Raw genomic sequence first — 14,967 nt, 5'->3', positions numbered from 1 at the left:
AATCCTCACCCAAGGATATTTCTCCATTTAACTTCAGATAGAGTGGGAAGGAGGGAGGGAGGGAGGGAGGGAGGGAGGGAGGGAGGGAGGGAGAGAGGGAGAGAGAGAGAGAGAGAGAGAGAGAGAGAGAGAGAGAGAGAGAGAAACATCGATGTGAGAGAGACACATCGACTGGTTGCCTCCTGCATGACTCCGACCAGGGCTGGGGACGAACCACAACTAAGGTATGTGCCCTTGACCAGAATTGAACCCAAGACTCTTTGGTCCGTGGGTCAACGCTCCAACAGCTCAGCCAAATCAGCCAGGGCAGGAATAGATTTTCAAAGAACAACATCCTCACCAACCCTCACACAAACTACTCTCAATTTTACCTTTACTCAGGCTGTTCCACCCTGCCTGTAATATCTTAGCCTACATTTTAATTTACTTAAGTGTTACAAAATCCCTCCCCACAACGTTTGTTTTCTAACTCTCCAAATAGAATTCCCCAATTATTCTAATCAATATTGGTCTTTCTACCTATACATGGTACCATACATTTGACCTTCATATTATGTAAGTTGGTATACATAGCCTTACAGCATTTATTAACTGTCCCATGTTTGTCAATTTTATTCCCCAAAGAACACAGTAAAGTCTTTTGTGAAGCTGACATATGCTTTTCTAGAATCCATACAAAACAAGTAGGAAGATACCAGGTAATGACAGGCTCTGCTTGTGCACATGCGTGTTTTCAGTTTGACTTAAACTCATTCTAACTGGAGACATTTACATTTGCCATGAAAAACAAAATGGGTATACGCTGGCATTGATAAACTATCAACAATTCTATACTATATCATCTGAGTATTATATAAAATTGTATATATGAAACCAATCTAATTTTATCAACCAATGCCACCCCAATAAATTCAGTAAAAAAGAAAAAAAAGAAGCTATTACATCAGCAACATAAGAAAATAACATGGTTTTCATTTGGATTCCGAAGACAAAGAACCCAAGCCCTGGGCAGTTTTTCTCAGCAGTTAGAGCATTGGCCCGCGGACCACAGAGTCCTGGGTTCGGTTCCCGCTAAGGGCATGTACCTCGGTTGCAGTTTGTCCCCAGCCCCGGTTGGGGTCGTGTGGGTGGCAATCACTTGATATGTCTCTCTCACATCGATGTTTCTCTCTCTCTCTTCCCCCCCTCTCCCTCCCGCTCTATCTGAGGATAAATGCAAAAATCTCCTCGAGTGAGGATAAAAAATAAAAAAAAAAAAGGAAAGAACTTAGAATAACTTAAGCGTCCCCCCATTGGCCACAAGTAGACCTGGTGCTGTGCCTTCACTCCCATAGGCAAGGGTTTCTGTCACATCACAATGTCCCCTGCATGTCTGAGTTCACATTAGTTTGAGAGATGGACAGGGAAGGGATTATGCCTATGTTTCTTTGTAACCTGTTCCTCAGAGCAGGACCTGGAATATTCTAATTACTCCATATTTATCGGGGCAGGGGGATCAATACCTCACATGGGACTATAAAGCAAAACTATCCACACCTGTGGTATGTATGAGTTTCCATCATCACTCAAGAGACAGGAAACAACCTTCCTCCTCTCCCATAACTGAATAGCCCTGGATTAAGAGAACCACTGTAGTTTAGGGCTCCACATGTATTAAAAATGTGACAAGCCCTGGCTGGTTTGGCTCAGCGGTTAGAGCGTTGGCCCCTGGATCAAAGAGTCGTGGGTTCAATTCCAGTTAAGGGCACATACCTCAGTTGCAGTTCTGTCCCCAGCCCTGGTCAGGGTTGTGTGGGAGGCAACCAGTCGATGCGTCCCTGTCACATTGATGTTTCTCTTCCCACCCCCCCCCCACTCTATCTAAAGATAAAGAGAAGCCCTGGCCGGCTTGGCTCAGCGGTTGGAGCATTGGCCTGTGGACCAGAGAGTCCTGGGTTCAGTTCCCGCTGGGGCCACGTACCAAAGAATAAAAATTAAAAATTAAAAAAATAAAGAGAAAGAGAAAAGATATCCTCGGGTGAGCATTAAAAAGTAATAATAATATAAAAAAACAAATAAAACTACAAAAATCATGCCCGGCCGGTGTGGCTCAATGGATTAAGCATTGTCCCATGGACTGAGAGGTCCCAGTTCTGGGTTTCGGGCTCGATTCCCCGTGGGAGGCATGCAGGAGGCAGCCGATCGATGCATCTCTCTAACCTCAATGTTTCTCTCTATCTCTCCCTCTTCTCTAAGAAATCAATAAAAACAAAGTTCAAAAATAAAAATGTGAAGAAACTGGAGTTGGCATAGAGAATAAGAAAATCTAACAATAATAGGTGGATAATAGGTCTACTGAGGATGGATGAAGAGATTAGGCTTGTTTAGCTTAGAGAAGAGAAAGCTAAGGCATTATTCAAAAATTGTATTGATGCAATCAGGAGTATCATCACCAAGAGTCCCTCAACACAATGCAAGGAAACGTTCATTATTTCAGTGACGTTTGGAACAGTTTTGTTTGGTTAAATTGGTTTTGCTTTTCCATAACTCACGAAAGAGGGAAAATGTTCCGTAAACATTTCAAAGTAAATGGTCATGATAACTGGTAATCAAAGATATGCAAATAACAAGATGGTTTTATTTTCCCTATTATAATAGCAAAAGGAAAAATGATGCTCCACACTAGCAAGGGCTTAGTTAGATGGGCAGTTTCATGTATTAAAGACTCTAAATAAGTATAACCTTTTAAGAGAATTTCAGGCAACATACACCAAGTAACTTAAAAGATTAATACCCTATACCCTAGCCAGTTTGGCTCAGCAGTTGGAACGTTGGCTGGTGGATGGGAGAGTCCCAGGTTCGGTTCAGTTTGTCTCTGGCCCCAGTTGGGGTCGAGTGGGTGGCAGCCAGTTGATGTGTCTCTCTCACATCAATGTTTCTCTCTCTCTTCCTCCCTCTCTCCATCTGAAGATAAATGAAAAAAAAATGTCCTTGGGTGAGGATAAAAAAATAAATATATAAAAAGATTAATACCCTATGACTCAGTAATTACATGTATCAAATATGGAGAGGCTTTCTGCACAAAGATGTTCCTCACAGTCTAACTTAGAGGAGTAAAAAACTGAAAGCAAGTATGGAAAAAATGATTAGCTCCATACTCTTTAATTGCATCTTGGCCAGAAAATATAACCGAAGCAAGAGGCTACAAGCCCTAATTGACAATGTAATGAAGACCTTTGAACAGAATGTGATAATTGTAGGCACACATGTTTGAAGAAGATAATATGTTCTGCCTAGCCATCCTCTTTCCAACTAGATAGTGAATTTTTACGTATCAGTTAATGTAAAAATTAAAACTAACAAAAATCTACGAAGTTGAGTTTCTAAATTTGTTTGCTAAGAAGGGCAAAGATTTTGCTGTAATAGTGAAAGTTTCCAAGGATACTTGCCTTGTCACATTGGGACCGTAAGTATTTGGTAAAGGAAATTTTATCCATGAAACATTTGTGATAGGAAACTGTTCACTTAAATTTCTAAACTATATTTACCAATGGATAAATTGCTTATCTTTGACTGCCTATTTCTGACCACACAAGACTTTATTCTGTAACATCTTTAATACACAAGTAGCTTGTTGCACAGAAGACATCATAACACTTTACTTGGCTTTCTCATTGATGTTTCTACCTCTCTCTCCAAAGTCTGCTTGTAGTAAGTTTCCAGGATCTTAAAGACTTATTTCCATAAATTCAACATAAATTTGAGTTTTCTTGGTCAAACTCTAATTTTTGAAAAGTTGAAAATTATTTTTAAAAAGCGGTACTATAGCCCTCGCTGGTTTGGCTCAGTGGTTAGAGCTTCGGCCTGCGGTCCGGAGAGACCCGGGTTCGTTCCCGCTAAGGGCATGTACCTCGGTTGCAGTTTGTCCCCGGCCCTGGTCGGTCGTGCGGGTGGCAGCCACTCGATGTGTTCCTTTCACATCGATGTTTCTCTCTCTCTCTGTTCCTCTCTCTCCCTCCCACTCTACCTGAACAAAAAATGGAAAAATGTCCTCGGGTGAGGATAAAAAAAAAAAAAAAAAAAAAGCGGTACTGTAAGAAAATACAACTTGGAAAAAATAATACCCCTGAAGAATTAAGAATGAATGAAAACTGCCTGGCCAGTGTGGCTCAATGGTTGAGCATCGACCCATACACCAAGAGACCCGGACAGGACGCATGCCCAGGTTGTGGGCCCAATCCCCAGTGGAGGGCATGCAGGAGATAGCCAATCGATGTGTTTCCCTCATTGATGTTTCTACCTCTCTCTCTCTCCAAAAATCAATACAACATATTTTAAAAATGAATGAATAAAAATTTACAATGTGTAATGAACAAAGTAGCACACAACATTATCTCCAACAACCACATAAAAATGCATAGGAAAAAAAGATTGGAGGCAAGCCTTTAAAATGTAAATGGTGGTTATTTCTGGGTGTTGAGATTTGAGGTGATTTTTATTTTTTTATACTTCTTCCAACATTTCTGATATGAACAGATGTTTCAATGTTCAAGAAAAATAAGATTATAAAAATTAGATCTTCATTAAGTCTTATTTTTCATAATATTTTTAGTCTGATGTCTTAAAGTTTAGGATTCACAATGCTTGGCATACTCTTAAATATTTATTGAATCAAGAAACCAATGACTGCCTGGCTGGGATGGCTCAGTGGTAGGGCATCGACCCATGCACCAAGAGGTCACCGGTTGGATTCCTGGTCAGGGAATATTCTCTGGTTGTGGGCCTGATCCCCAGTGGGGGGCATGCAGGAGGCAGCCAATCGATGTTCTCTTTCATCGATGTTTCTATCTCTTTCTCTCCCTCTCTCTTCCTTCCTCTCTCTCTAACATCAATTAAAAAAATAAAACTTTTTTTAAAAAGAAATCAATGACTAAATCAGGGTATCAGCACATCAAGTTGTGTTCGGTGTTTCCTTCCCTTGTTATTATTTTCTTTTTTTTATCCTCACCCAAGGACATTTTTTTCCATTTTGTGTTCAGATAGAGTGGGAGGGAGAGAGAGAGAGAAATATTGACGTGAAAGAGACACATCAAGTGGCTGCCACCCGCACGACCCAACCAGAGCCAGGGACAAACTGCAACTGAGGTACATGCCCTTAGCGGGAACGAACCCGGGTCTCTCCGAACTGCACGCCAACGCTCTAACCGCTGAGCCAAACCGGCCAGGGCTCTTCCCTTGTTATTTAAATTCCAGATCCAATACAGACTCTTTCTTTCAAGCATCTTATCTTCTTGATCATCAATTAGTTATTCCTTTTAGGACAAAATTAATTTCAGAATAGCAGTTCCCGTGGTTTTGCTAAAATATCAAATTGCAAATAAAAATCTACAACTTAATTGATATTGCCTATTTTTATTATTATGAGCTTTATGTTCTACATTCTGGAAAGAATTCCATCTCTCCAGAGAGTTCCATCTTGCCAGTTTAATAATCTGCCTTAGGGAAATATCATTTACGTTTCCATCTTCTTGAGTGGTATTTGTCTTCTTCCTTAGCAAAGTCAGTCTATCTTGCTCTACTGTGTTTCATTCAATGAACATTAAATTATTCAGAGGCACTTGTGACAAATATGAGGAAGACAGCTTTTTTTTTTTTTTATCCTCACCCAAGGATATGTTTATTGATTTAGAGAGAGAGCAGAAGAGAGGGAGGAAGTGAGGGAGGGAGTAAACTAGAGAGAGAAATGTGAGTGAAACATTGATCAGTTGCCTCCTATATGTGCCCCGACTGGGGATCAAACCCACAACCTAGGTATGTGCTCTGACCCACAATCGAACCCACGACCTCTTGGTGTATGGGGCAACACTCCAACCAACTGAGCCACCTGGCCAGAGCAAGACAGACAGTTTTTTATTTAAAGCAAAAACTCAAGAGACTTGAGAATAAACAACTATAAACAACACAAGTACTACCTACAATCAAATGAATGGGAGCTTATCTTTAGTGTTTGAAATTCTGTGCAAACAACTTTTTTATTGCTACCTTCTCTTTCCTGGTTTTCAGGTTAGTTTCCTTTGAACCCAGTGTGCCTGTCTAGTGCCATATCTAAGCCACCCCAGACTCAGTGAGTGCTATGAAAGCTTTTAAGGCCTTGTGTTTCTCAGCCCTGCATACTGGCACAGATGATTGGCTGCATGACCAGCCATGAAGTCTCCTGTACTTCAGCCACTTGCTTGTTGGTTCTCAGATCCATTCTGACCTTTTTCCCTCCTCTGTTCTTGATTACAGAGAATGGCATTTTTATACTCCCTTACCAACCGACTTCCAGTTTGGCTAAAGGGAGTCACTGGCAGAAGACCAAAGGGCAGGAGGAAAGGAGAGGCGAGGTGATACTATCTCTCCTTTTTTCTCTCTGCCTTCAGCCAAAGCTCTGCCAGTAGCTGTCTCTCTTTCCTGGCTCCAGCTGGCTCCCAGCAGCCCCTCCCCCAGTGGTCCTAATTGGCCATTGGTTCTAGTTTCACCTGATGGCCCTGGCTTCTGGGGGTCTGGTGATATCCCCCCTTGCCACTGTCCCTCCAGTCCTGGGTGTAGCAGAGGCTCCTTGCTGTCTGTTTGGCTTCTTAGCTTCATCATCGGGTAATTAATTTTTGGCATTAAATTCCCTCTTTTTGAAATAACAAAAGTGGTTTCTATTTTCTGACTGGACCCTAATTGATATATCACCCAAGTCAAGAAATCTTAGCATCAAAACCCTCAGCATGTCATATAAAACTTGGTATGGACTCATCTCTCCTTATCACCCCTGGTGGTCATTCCCTTGCCCCTTTGCACTGCAACCACCATTTGTTAGGTGTTTACTACGTGTCAGACATTTTTCTGAGTATGTCACATTATTTTGCAGACTTTTTTCTTTTCACTTATGAATTATTGGGCATGTTTCTTTACCAGCTTGGTGTTTTTTTGTTTTTGTTTTTTTTTAAGATTTTTAAATTGATTTTTAGAGAGGGAGAAAGGAAGAGGGAGAGAAACATCAATCAGCTGCCTCTTGCACGCCCCCTACTGGGGATCAAGCCTGCAACTCATGCCCTGACCAGAAATCAAATCAGCAACCCTTTGGTGCAGCTCGTTTTTATGACACATATATTTGATTTTGTACGTCATTTAAACTTTGAAGATCTTAAAGACATAGACAGGAGGAGGAATACAGAGTTACACATATATATGTATTAACCAAATCATCTGCATTTATGGTTAAAGATTATGGTGTGTATTGTTTTCCATTACATACAGTATATTACTTTAGAATTGGGAGAAGATAAAAACACAATATGAAGTTTGTCATTTTACTCTGCATTTCAAATGAAAGTAAGTGTATATTTGCCTGAAGTTAGGACAGATTGTGATCAAGGAAACCCTGGTACTTTGGTTAAGAGGTAAACAACTTTATTTTTTATTTTTTATCCTCACCTGAAGACATTTTTGCATTTATCTTCAGATAGAGCGGGAGGGAGAGAGGGAGGAAGAGAGAGAGAGAAACATGGATGTGAGAGAGATACACTGACTGGATGCCACCCACACAACCCCAACTGGGGCTGGGGACAAACTGCAACCAAGGTACGTGCCCTTAGCAGGAACCAAACCCAGGTCTCTCTGGTCCGCAGGCCGATGCTCTAACCACTTAGCCAAACCGACCAGGGTAAGAGGTAAACAAGTTTAGAAAAATTAAGTGGCTCCTCGAGTGTCAAACTTGAAGACCTACATCGCGATTTCCCTCCCTACCTTTAACTCTCGGTATCTGAAATCAGGAACCCAATAGGTTTTGGAAAAGAAAGGACACAAGATATGATCGTAACACTAATAATAATAGATAGTGCATCATCATAATCATCGTTAATAACAATTATAATTCCTTGAGCCGTTACCATGTCAGACATTTTGTCATTTTACATATATTATTTCTAATTCCCACAATGCTTCCCAAGGAAAGTACTTCCTAAGTACTAAATAAATCAGTAAATTGGGGTTCAAAATTGTTAGTGCCATCCGGCCGGTGTTGCTCAGTGGTTGAGCATCGACCCATGCACCAAGAGATCACCGATTGATTCCTGGTCAGGGTACATGCCCAGGTTGTGGGCCCGATACCCAGTGGGGGGCATGCAGGAGGCGGCCAATTGATGTTCTCTCTCATAGATGTTTCTATCTCTCTCTCCCTCTCCCTTCCTCTCTCTCTAAAATCAATAAAAATACATAAATATTTTTAAATTGTTAGTGCCTTTGTCTTTGGCCACAGAGCACTGCTGGCAGAGCCAGAATTCAAGTTCATGTCTTGTCAGTCTCAAAGTCAATCAGCAATTTTGCTGCCACATCACATTACCACCCAAGCTAAACTCACACAATGACAATAATAAAGTCATAGTAAAACCACCAATCAGTTTCCCATTGAATTCATCACATAATGTAAAGGGTTTACATACCACATTTTATATTCTGGATAAAAACAAACTTGTATTTGAAAAATATCCCATTCTATACATTATATTTAATTATATGGGTGGGAAAGGTGTTCAATTAGGCAGGAGGGGCCTGCCACTTCATACCTGGCCCTTTCCCATAATGGACTGAGATTCTATTACTTTGACCTCCAAAATAATGGCTAAGAAGGACTGTGAAATGAGAAAGAAGACAGATCCCTCCTTTGCCTGGGCTTGTCTCACTTGGCAAAATATAAAGTTGCATAAATAACATTTTTTTTTAATCCTCACCCAAAGACATTTTTGCATTTATCTTCAGATAGAGCAGAAGGGAGAGAGAAACATTGATGTGAGAGGGACACATTGACTGGCTGCCACCCACACAACCCCATGGGGCCAGGGACAAACCATAACAGAGGTACGTGCCCTTAGCGGAAACCGAACCCGGGACTCTCTGGTCCACGGGCCGATGCTCTTAACCGCTGAGCAAAACCAGCCAGGGCATAAATAACATTTTTTAGGTGTTCATGTTTGGTGTCAATAATTATCCTCTCCCCACCAAGGTCACCTGATTTGAGTTGGTATTTTTACTTTCAAAAATGAAGTGCTCTAGAATACTGCTATTCAAAGTATGGTCCTTCACAAGGAGAAAAACTGAGAGTGTGTTAAGCAACTTCTGTAGCAATTTGACTTTGTCATGACATTCAAATGCACAATCGCTGGGTTCATTTCACAGAACAGAATACAGAGCAGACCAAGCCTTGCTAAATTTCTGCAGAGTTAAATGTGCTATGAGTACATAATAGTCAATTTCAGTAGGACCACTTAAAAGTCTGTGACATACAGTAAGTTAAAAAACAACAACAAAAAATACCTGCCCTGGCTGGTTTGGCTCAGCAGTTAGAGTGTCGTCCTGCGGTCCAGAGAGACCTGGGTTCGGTTCCCGCTAAGGGCATGTACTTCGGTTGCAGTTTGTCCCCGGCCTGGTTGGGTTGTGTGGGTGGCAACCACTAGATGTGTCCCTTTCACATTGATGTTTCTCTCTCTCTCCCTCCCACTCTATCTGAATAAAAAATGGAAAAATGTCCTCGGGTGAGGATAAAAAAACAAAAACAAAAACAAAATAACTTGCTAAGAAGCTCACCTCTTTAATAAAATAGAAAGCAGAATATAAATCAAATAACTTTCCCACCAAAATTAATACTTGATTAAAAATATATGTGAAGCACGGCCAGTGTGGCTAAATGGTTGAGCGTCATCCCATGCACAAGAGGTGACAGGTTTGATTCCTGGTCAGGGCACATACCCAGGTTGTGGGCTGGATCCCCAGTAGGGGGTATGCAGAAGGCAGCTGATCGATGTTTCTCTCTCATTGATGTTTCCATTTCTCTCTCCCTCTCCCCCTCTCTCTAAAACAAAATCAATAAAAACATATTTAAAAATATGTGTGTACACACACACACACACACACACACACTTGTGTGTAATATATGCCCCGGTTACATAAGCTTCAATTTATGAGGGGGCCCAAGAACTTCCCTAGAATTAAGGGATCAAGACTTTGTGAAATGGCAAATTCTGAAACACTCTCACAGAATATCACCAATTCAGAAATAAGCTAATGATCCATCCACTATATCATGAGAGAGACTTTCAGAGTATTTTTAGGTCATTTTATTACTACTGTAGCGAATGCGAACTTTAAAAACTCACTATCTATTTTATGTGAGTGTTCTGACTGTTCTGGCTCTCTTTCCAGTAAAATTGCAGCTCCCAAGAGGCATACAAAGGTAATCAGACTTGTGTGCTTAAAAAAGAAATACTGGAAATGTCTGAATAAGAGCAGACGCATTTTCAGATGCCTTTACTTTGTGGCAAAAATCGTCTTCGGCAGACCCACCTACATGAAATTGCACACATCCATCACTTTTTTCACAGCTGCAGGCGTAACCTTAATGCTTCTTGTATACAGACGAAGTAAACTACAATTAGGTAACTCTTTTAAATTGTACACCAGTGTACGTCTGAGAGAGAATCCTGAGTTTCCTTCTGAAATAAGCTTTGGAAGATGCAGTTCAGAAATATCTACTTATTTATGCTCTTTAATTAGAAGCTTTAAATCACATTATTTGAACAAGAAAAAAAACAGTATAAAAGAAGATTCCAGGAAAATGCCATAAATTTTGATTTGGCGATTACATTTCTATTCTACAAATGGGGGAATCAATTGATCCTAACTCAAGTTAAAAGAGATGATTATTTTCCTTTTTTTTTTTCTCTTTTAGAAGCAGGATTGAGGTAAAGGAAGACCATTTATAACAGCCTTAATGTCTTATGTCTTCTATTTTGCAAATCTGAGTAAATCTCCTGTGCTAAGTTTGTCAGCTAGGGAATAAAGAATGTCATTTGAGATTCCATAGCTTAATTACGCTGATAAAGCAGTTTTATAAATCATGCTACGAGTAATGAATATTCCTTTGAGAACAGTGAACTAGAAGCCATAAAACGTATGCTCTGGACTTGGTCCCTTATCTTCTACCCATATGTCAGTATGAATAAGTCAACACAAGTCTTGAGCCTCAGCCTGCTCACGTCCAAATAGACAGAAAAAAAATTGATGCCCCACCCACTTATATGGTAGCATTATTTTCCAAATCAAAAACAGGAAGTCTTACTCAAAGGGATAGTATGCCACAAGAGCTGAAATCAAAATTGAGTGAAAATTCAGGCCGTACAGCAGCTATGCACCTAATTTACAGCTGGGTAAAGATGAAATATGGTTATTCCTGCAAACTCTTTTTTTTTTTAAATTCTCACCAGAGGATATTTTTCCATTTTTGTTCAGATAGAGTGGAAGGGAGAGAGAGAGAAACATCGATGTGAAAGAGACACATTGACTGGTCGCCTCCCGCACAACCCCAATCAGGGCTGGGGACAAACCCTAACCAAGGTACGTGCCCTTGACCGGAATCGAACCCACGACTCTCTGGTCCATGGGCCAATGTTCTAACCGCTGAGCAAAGCCGACCAGGGCTATCTATTCATGCAAACTCTTTGCACACTGTAAATGGCTACACAAATGAAAGCACAATTATTATAAATGTGAAGATCCTAGTATTTGTATCTTCCAGGCTGGTGGTGACAAAGAAAAACTGGGGAGTTGAGCATAGCATTCATAAAACCAAGCCCTAATCTAGTCAGAAATTAAATTAAAACCAGACATTTATAGATGAAATATTACTGTTCAACCTGGTAAGTCAGAAATTGAAGACCAAGAGAAAGCAAAGGACTAGCTCAAGGTCACAACTAAACTGGGATTTGAATTTAGATAGTCTTTACAGTTCGAGGCATTATGCTAGTGAAAAACAGAAAGGCAAAGGTTTTAATACTTAGCAATATTTAAGAAACTAGAACAACAGACAAGGAAAGGAATGTGCTAAATATTGAGTAGCTCAGTTGAGAAGAGTTTAGTTTATAAACTATGCTGAGAAAAGCAATAGGACCAGCTCCTGATGGGAAAGGAATTCATCGTCATTCAGAATCCCGCAGTTCCTAATCATAGAGCATCCTCAGGAGGAAATACTTAATGAAATGTAGAAAGCCTATCAAAAGACAGGGAGAGGCTCTCTTGTTCTCCTTCTTCTTGGCAAACTGAGGAGGTACAGGATCTCTAGAGCAGTGTTTCTAACTCAATCTTGACAGGTGCAATTATTTATTAATGATAATATCCTTGCATCGTGAAGAAGCTCTTAGCTTCTTGACTTTAACCGGATCTTAACTAGTCCTCTTAACTAAGGCTGCTGAAGAATCACAGCAGCCTCAGACCCAGCAGACCCTAAAACTAAATCTTCATTTTATTTTATTTACTTATTTATTTAATCCTCACCCGAGGACATTTTTGCATTTATCTTCAGATAAGAGTGGGAGGGAGAAGGAGGAAGAGAGAGAGAGAAACATCGACGTGAGAGAGAATTATCAAGTGGCTGCCACCCACATGACCCCAACCAGGGCCGGGGACAAATTGCAACCAAGGTACATGCCCTTAGTGAGAACCGAAACCGGGACTCTTTGGTCTGCGGGCCAATGCTCTAACCGCTGAGCCAAACCGGCCAGGGCTAAACCTTTATTTTAACATTCTGAAGCTCTTCTCAGGCAACAGACATGAGGTTCAGGGCCATGTGAGGATGGACCGCCTTCAAATCACAGGGGTTTTTAAGATCACTTTTCCTAAAAATTCCTAAAACGTTCACAAGTCCATTTTTGAAAATTTAGAGCTTTTGCATCATTTGGATCAACATCATGAATAGTGAGTTCCAAAACACGGGCAACAGAGAAGAGGGGCTAGATCCTTCTAAAGAATGCCAGAACTGCAGGAGAGCCAATACCCCTAGAGAAAAAAACTGAGGGGTAAAGGAAACGGAAATTGGGTTAAGTAATGTCAGATCATATAGTGCATGTAGATTTTAGTACAAGGTTTGAAATACGTCAGTTAACCTTCTGAAGCTTAATGCTTCTCTCTTCCCGTTATCGTGTTTTTACCTATGTGTCTCCTTTGCAAACTGCTCTTCCTGGGCTGTATTGCTGGCATCACTACTGTAAACACCTCATACTGTAGTTCAGAAAGGAGCCATGGAGGGCACTACATAAAGATTTTATTGTATTTATAATTACTATGCCCCCAATAAGACAAAGAAATACTTAAATAGCACATACATATTATGTGTGTGCGGGGAGGAGACTTTTTAAAAAATGTTGACTTGGTGGAAGAGGGTATAGGGGCAATAAATGGTGTTTGGGAAAAAAAATGTTGACTTAAAATTCCAGTGATGCACTTAAGAACCTGAACATAAATTATGAGAAAATGACAGGCTTTTAATCAGATAATGGCACTTCACATAAATCAATACTATGGAAGTATTTCCAAATAAATTCCAGAGCATGTTACTAACATACACTGATTTTTGTAAATGCCTTTTGGAGCCTTAAAATGCTTCATATTTTAAGTCACCAAGATAACCAATTGGAATGACAATCTTTCCATTCCATTTGTAAAGATGCTAAAAGAAACCTGAAATTCACCTCATGAATTGAGCACATTATTTCTTGAAAGAAACGATGAAGAATACACCTTCTCAACCACAAATTCATGGCCCAGAGGGCTTGTAAGAAATAATCTCCAGAGTCCCCCTACTTGATAACCGCTTGTCTCACTCCGCCTGTAAGTCAGGGAGGGGTGGCAGAATCTTTTCCCTGTTGTTTGTTTTTCCAGAATACGCATTTTTAAAAATAGGAATGATTAAACTTTTAGAAACCCATTTGTCTGCGGAGTCAGCCAAAGGTACTTCTTGAAAAATTACGATCACAGCAAGTTTTGGAAGCAACCTGCCCCACCTTAGCCCAAAGTAAGAGAAAAACAAACAAAATTCTTTTTTTTTTTTTAACTTTTTAGGAAAATTGTTAACAGTATTACAGATGTCTCCCATTTTCTCCCTTTTTGCCCCCTCCACCCAACCACGGTCCTACCCCTGGCCTTCTCCATGCTATTGTCTCTGTCCATGGATTATGCATATATGTTCTTTGGTTAATCTCTTCCTGTTGTCCCTCTACCCCAGATCTGTAATTGTGTTCCATGTACAATCAAAATTCTTAAGCCACTTTTGTCCAATACACTCATTTTAAAGATAAGGAATACTGCCCTGGCTGGTTTGGCTCAGTGGTTAGAGCTTCGGCCGCAGACCAATGTGTCTCAGGTTCGATTTCGGTCAAGGGCACGTACCTCAGTTGTGATTCGTCCCTGGCCCTGGTTGGCCCTGGGAGAGGCAGCCACTTGATATGTCCCTTTCATGTCGATGTTTCTCTCTCTCTCTCTCTCTCTCTCTCTCTCTCTCTCTCTCTCTCTCCCTCTCTCCCCCTCCCACTCTATCTGAACAAAAAGAATGGAAAAATGTCCTTGGGTGAGGATAAAAACAAAATAATATTGCCCTGGCTAATTTGGGTCAGCGGTTAGAGTGTCGGCCCATGGACCAGAGAGTCATGGGTTGGGTTCCCGTCAAGGTCATGTACCTTGGTTGTAGTTTGTCCCCGGCCCCGATTGGGGTCGTGTGGGTGGCAACCACTCAATGTATCTCTCTCACATTGATGTTTCTCTGTCTCTGTTTACCCCTCTCTCCCTTCTGCTCTATCTGAAGATAAATGCAAAAACAAAAAGTCCTTGGGTGAGGATAAAAAATAATAATAATAATAAAATAAAGATAAGGAGTACTAAGGCCCACAAAAAAATAGGTATGGGAGACTTTGTTTTTTATACATCATTCACTCCACCACAGTGGGGGTAGTCAGAGAAAAATGGTAAAAGAAAACTATTTTTGAGTTATTCTTATTGATTTCTTTCTTGTGAAAACAAGACAATATTTCTGCCAAACTGTTAATGTTGCATACAAAAATTTCATGGAGACCTTCCAATGTTGAAATTCCTAATGACTGTCAGGTCATCACGGTAAACACTGAAATTATTTCT

General features: G+C 40.5%; 1 protein-coding gene across 4 annotated transcripts in view; it reads right to left on the bottom strand.

Annotated features, from left to right (window-relative positions):
* Positions 1-14,967, bottom strand: part of DMD (dystrophin) — a 2,326,146-nt gene that overhangs the window by 141,019 nt on the left and 2,170,160 nt on the right. The gene's annotated exons all lie outside the window — the stretch shown is intronic.

This window comes from Molossus molossus, unplaced genomic scaffold (genome assembly GCF_014108415.1).
Source record: "Molossus molossus isolate mMolMol1 unplaced genomic scaffold, mMolMol1.p scaffold_m16_p_2, whole genome shotgun sequence".
NCBI classification, from domain to species: domain Eukaryota; kingdom Metazoa; phylum Chordata; class Mammalia; order Chiroptera; family Molossidae; genus Molossus; species Molossus molossus.
This window is presented reverse-complemented; position numbering and strand designations above follow the sequence as displayed.